Raw genomic sequence first — 6000 nt, forward strand, 5'->3', positions numbered from 1 at the left:
CTTCAGAGGAAACATCTTTTTTTTTGCCTAGATTCTTTTTAGATCAAAATAAAAAAAATAATTATATAAATGTTCAACATATTTTGTGCTTAACCCCAGAGGTATTTTCGTTTTTGTGTTTTCATTTTTTGCTCCCTTTCATCCCAGAGCCATAACTTTTTTATTTTTCTGTCAATATGGCCATGCAAGAGCTTGTTTTTGCAGGATGAGTTGTTCTTTTGAATAACGCCATTGGTTTTACCATATCATGTACTGGAAAACAGGAAAAAAAAATCCAAGTGGGGTGGAATTGCAAAAAAGTGCAATTCCACAATTGTTTTTGTTTTGCTTCTTTACTATGTTCACTAAATGCTAGAACTTAGCTGCCATTATGCATCTCCTGGTCATTACAAGTTCACAGACACCAAACATGTCTAGGTTCTTTTTTATGTAAAAATCCCAAAATTTGTTAGAAAAAAAAGGGCCATTTTCCAACACCCGTAGCGTCTCCATTTTTCGCGATCTCAGGTTTGGTAAGGGTTTATTTTCTGCGCGCAGGTTGACATTTTTAAAGATACAATTTTGGTGCAGATATGATCTTTTGATCACCCGTTATTGCATTTTAATGCAATGTTGCGGTGACCAAAAAATTCTGGCGTTTTGACTTTTTTTCTCATTACACCATATAGTGAATGAATCACGATTCCACCCTCGGCTGTTAGAGGCACATGTCAGCTGTTAAAAACAGCTGACATGTGCAAGAAAAGATGTGGGCTCAGCGCCGGAGCCCACATCAAAGGGAGGGTGTCCGACATCAGCATACTATTATGCTCGATGTCGGAAAGGGGTTAATCCAGTTGATTGACAAACAAGAACAAAATTTGCTCTTTATGGCCTGCTGAATCATGGATTATAAATGTAATTATTATCTCTTTATACTTTTCCATCCCTTGGTTGGACTGGATGGACATGTCTTTTTTTAATAACTATTGTGGTAGATCTGCTCACTCAGCGGTACGCAGAGGTAGACACGGGAACCTCCTTTGGTTTATTATCGGCTGCATAACCCAATGTGTAGTAAAACAAACACGGCCCTCTGGGCAAAACAAGAAAAACAAAATGGTAGCACAAAGCACAGTCCTTCAGAGTGCAGGGTTCATCCTGCTCCCCTTTAGCAGAACACACAAACGGTTCAGGTTGGTTCCAGTACAACCTCTACTCTGGAGTGTTCCTCTCCAGACACTGAAACCCTACTGCCTCTGGAGACCAGCTACTTATGCCCCAGACCACACCCTGGGGTGGAGATAAGGTGGACAACCTCCCACCCGCTCTATGAATGTTCACATAAAACCCAGCCCATTAAACAAATTAGCTGTTAACCCCTCACTGCACTTAGTGTGCTGGAGGAAAATATCTTGGTTTTACATCACTGACTCTATTAAGGGCAGTGATATATATCTCCCCTCCAGCACTTTACCAGTGACTTTGTCACATATTACCCCCCCCCCACCCGCCCAAAGCCAGGGGTTTTGGCACCTTCACTCGCTAAGCAGGGGAGTCTGGACAGGGCATCTGTGTTCCCATGCAGATGTCCTGGCCTGTGCTCGACATCTCCCTCATCCATCTCAGGGGCACATGATCTGATACTAGCCTGAACTTCCAGCCTAACAGGTAGTATCTCAGATTGTCAATTGCCCACTTAATGGCCAAGCACTCTTTTTCTACGATGGCATAGTTCTTTTCACAGGAGGAGAGTTTCTACTCAGGTACAGGACTGGATGTTTGTCCCCATCTATCTCCCAGCTCCCATTCCTACATCGGAGGTGTCCGTCAGGAGCACAAATTCCTTAGCGAAATCCGGTGCGATCAAGACCAGCTGTTTGCACAGAGCAAGCTTCAACTCCTGGAATGCCATCTCAGCTTCAGCAGACCATTTGGCCATTGATGACTTTGTGCCCTTGAGAAGATCAGTCAGAGGGACAGCTATCATAGTGAAATTCAGGATAAATTGATGATAGTATCCCACAATTCCTGGAAACACTCTAAACTGCTTTTTGGAAACTGGTTGTGGCCACTTTTGAACTGCCTCCACCTTGTCTATTTGCAGCTTTACCTCACCACTCTCAACGATGTAGCCTAAGTATTTTGCCTTTTCTTTCCCCATAGCGCACTTCTTTGACTTTATGGCAAACCCTGCCTTCTTCACTGCATACAGGCCCACCTGGACCTTCTACAGGTGAATTCCCCAATCCGTGCTGAATATCACAAAATTGTCCAGATAAACTGCGGCATATTTCTTGTGAGGGGCTAGGATCCGATCCATGGCTCTCTGGAAGGTAGCTGGGGCTTCCTGCACATCGAATGGCATCCTGGTATATTGTAAGCAGCCATCAGGTGTAGAGAAGGCTGTCTTCTCCTTAGCACTTGGGGACAGGAGAATTTGCCAGTACCTTGTGTTAGATCCAGAGTGGTGATATATCTGGCTGACCCTGGCCTCTCAATGAGCTCAGGGACCCAGGGCATTGGATATGCATCGAACTGGGACATTCATTCAGTCTCCTATAGTCATTACAGATCAACCACTCTCCGTCTGGTTTTGGCACAAGAGCAGTAGCACTGGACCAGCCACTCTTTGACTCCTCGATGACGCACAGGCTTAACATCCTCCTCACATCTTTGGAGATCACTCACAGTAGGCTTCATGAATCCGATACGGCTTTTGGTTTACCCTCAAATGCGGCTCTGTCAGGATTTCATGCTCCACCACCTGCGTACAACCTGGCAACTCTGAAAACAGCTCCCAGTTCCACTGAAGCAGCTCACGGCACTGTTGTTTCTGGGCCGGCGACTGTGTCTCTGCGTCTGTGACATCCTCGACCCTGGCTTCAGGATAGGCCTCTAGGCACGTTGCTTCTACCGGATCCCTGTCTTGCCACGGTTTCAGCAGGTTAATGTATTCCTGGTACAGTTTTCTTCTCCCTGGTTTCGACCAGCTCATATGGCCCATGCCACTTGGCTAGGAACTTACTTTCAACTGTGGGGATCAGCAACAACACTCAGTCTCCAGGGCTAGTCTTTCTCAATCTTGCCGACCGATTATAGACCCTTGCCTGGGCCTCTTGCAGACTTAACTAGGGGTCCTACCAGGTCAATGGCAATCTGATCAAAGGTGATCACTATAATGGGTAACAAGACTAGGGAACTGTGGAAGTGAGATACGGGAGCAGTTAGTTGACAGGCACAAACTCCGCCCACAAAGTACATCCTGACTCTGGCACTGGTTTCAGGACGTAATCTTTCATTGCATGCCCTTCAATGTTCAGTAGTGAACACTTCATGTGTGTGCTAACAGAGCAAGACGAAATTAATGAGCTGGTGGCAATCAATAAAAGGTCATCGAGGGCCGTAAATGGCCCTGAGGCCTGAGGTTCCCCACCCCTGGTCTAAAGGTACCGTCACACTAGGCGATATCGCCAGCGATCCGTGACGTTGCAGCGACCTGGATAGCGATATCGCTGTATTTGACACGCAGCAGCGATCTGGATCCCGCTGTGAAATTGCTGGTCGCTGCTAGAAGGTCTGCACTTTATTTGGTCGCTAGGTCGCCGTGTATCGCCGTGTTTGACAGCAAAAGCAAGGATACCAGCGATATTTTACACTGGTAACCAGGGTAAACATCGGGTTACTAAGCGCAGGGCCGCGCTTAGTAACCCGATGTTTACCCTGGTTACCAGCGTAAAAGTTAAAAAAACAAACACCACATACTCACCAGCGCGTCCCCCAGCCTCTGCTTCCTGACACTGACTGAGCGCCGGCCCTAAACTGAAAGTGAAAGCACAGCGGTGACGTCACCGCTGTGCTGTTAGGGCCGGAGCTCAGTCAGTGTCAGGAAGCAGAGGCTGGGGGACGCGCTGGTGAGTATGTGCTGTTTGTTTTTTTAACTTTTACGCTGGTAACCAGGGTAAACATCGGGTTACTAAGCGCGGCCCTGCGCTTAGCAACCCGATGTTTACCCTGGTTACCCGGGGACCTCGGCATCGTTGGTCGCTGGAGAGCGGTCTGTGTGACAGCTCTCCAGCGACCAAACAGCGACGCTGCAGCGATCGGCATCGCTGTCGCTATCGCTGCAGCGTCGCTTAATGTGACGGTACCTTAAGTGATCAAACAATTGCAGACTCTCTTCCCCAAAGGGACTAAAAAGAATGTAAAAATAAATGTAAGAAAAAAACACCCCTTTTTTTGCAAAGTTCGCCATTTTTTTTAACAATAGAAATATTAAAAAAAACCTTATTGGTTTAGTATCAATGTAATTGTACTGAACTGAAGAATCATATTGTCAGCTGTTACCACACATTGAGCAAACAACACAGGGACAGAAGAATGTAGCATTAAGAATTGGTATTTCATTAGACATATACAATTATTTGTAAATAAAAAAAAAAAAGGACTTTGAGAGAGGAGACAGGTATTCTTTCTATCAGTTCAAAACAGACCATTCCCCCCATTCATGATCTTGCACATTTTTGTTTTGGGTTTTTATTGCATACTGTATGTGGTTTTAAGAGCTCTAACATTTATACTGATATTTAAATAATTTTTCCTCTTTTTCGTAGTACATGAGGTCTAATTTTTATAAACATTTTTATTTATTTTTTCCATCTGATATCAGTGTGAAATGCAAAGAAAAAAATAAAGACGTGTCTAATTTTCATTTTTTTCCTTTTTTTGACTACTGTAGCATGGCTAAAGGGTGTCTAATCGACGGGAGGTATGTATCACAGAGAAGGCTTGTCGCTGTGATGTAAGGCTACGTTCACATTTGCGGTCGGCGCCGCAGCGTCGGGCGCCTCAGCGTCGCCGCATGCGTCATGCGCCCCTATATTTAACATGGGGGCGCATGGACATGCGTCGTCGCACTTGCGTTTTGCGCCGCATGCGTCCCTGCGGCGCCCGCGTCCGGGCGCAGAGGACGCAGCAAGTTGCATTTTTGCTGCGTCCAAAATCAATGAAAAAAAGGACGCATGCGGCGCAAAACGCAGCGTTGTGCATGCGTTTTGCTGCGTTTTTGTTTGCGTTGTGCGTTGCGGCGCCGACGCTGCGGCGCACAACGCAAATGTGAACGTAGCTTAACCCGGAGTGTTTTCTGTTTGCACATAAAGCAATAAGGAGTTGTTTAGTATATTTGGGTCCGGGTTACGGGTAGCTATGAGAGATGGGAGGGTCTGGCTACCCATATACCTCACCCCTGGGTAAGGGGCATAACCATGCCTGTCTATGTTTGTTGCAGGACCTGTGGTGAGGTCACAACCACATGTCTGATCATGTGATGGGTTCTGGGTGTGGTTAGACCTATTAAAGAAAGCCTAATGCTAGCCTCCAGAGAGAGTGTGGGAATCTGTCATGGTGGACAGAGATCCCTGTGTCCAGGCGGGACACTACAGACAGGAGTCTGTATGTGTGGAGGAGAAAACCTCCACAGGACTGAGCCTGAAGGACTGGACATTTGTATTTTCCTTTCCTGAGCTAAAGGCTATTTCTTTTCTGTTTTGCTGTATGGTTTATGGTGCAAATAAACCTGTGAACTTTTAAAGAGAACGTGCCTCCTGTTTCCTCCAACGCACCTGAGCGAGTGAATCCCTACACTACATAGAACTATTAAAAACATTTTAAAATATGTCGTCTTTCTGTAACAATTATTTTTTATATATCAGACGTGACTTTTTGGGGGGTAGGTCTACAGAGTTCTTTTTTTCTTTCTTTTTTTTTTTGCTATTTATTTCACACATTGTGAGACCTTTGGGTGGCATTTCGACATTTTAAATCCATTTTTTATTATTGCTGATTTCCCCTGTAACTGGGGCTGCACTTGCAGCTCTAATGCAGCCTCCTTTCTGCACTACAGGGCTGATCTGAGTCTGCGAAGACCCGGAGGCCAGTGCTCCATCCCGGCATCACTGCAATAGAAGGTGGAAGCAATGTTTTGCTTCCTATACTCTATACAGAGCATTGAGCTCTATGTAT

This window comes from Ranitomeya variabilis, chromosome 4, assembly GCF_051348905.1.
Source record: "Ranitomeya variabilis isolate aRanVar5 chromosome 4, aRanVar5.hap1, whole genome shotgun sequence".
Lineage (NCBI taxonomy): Eukaryota > Metazoa > Chordata > Amphibia > Anura > Dendrobatidae > Ranitomeya > Ranitomeya variabilis.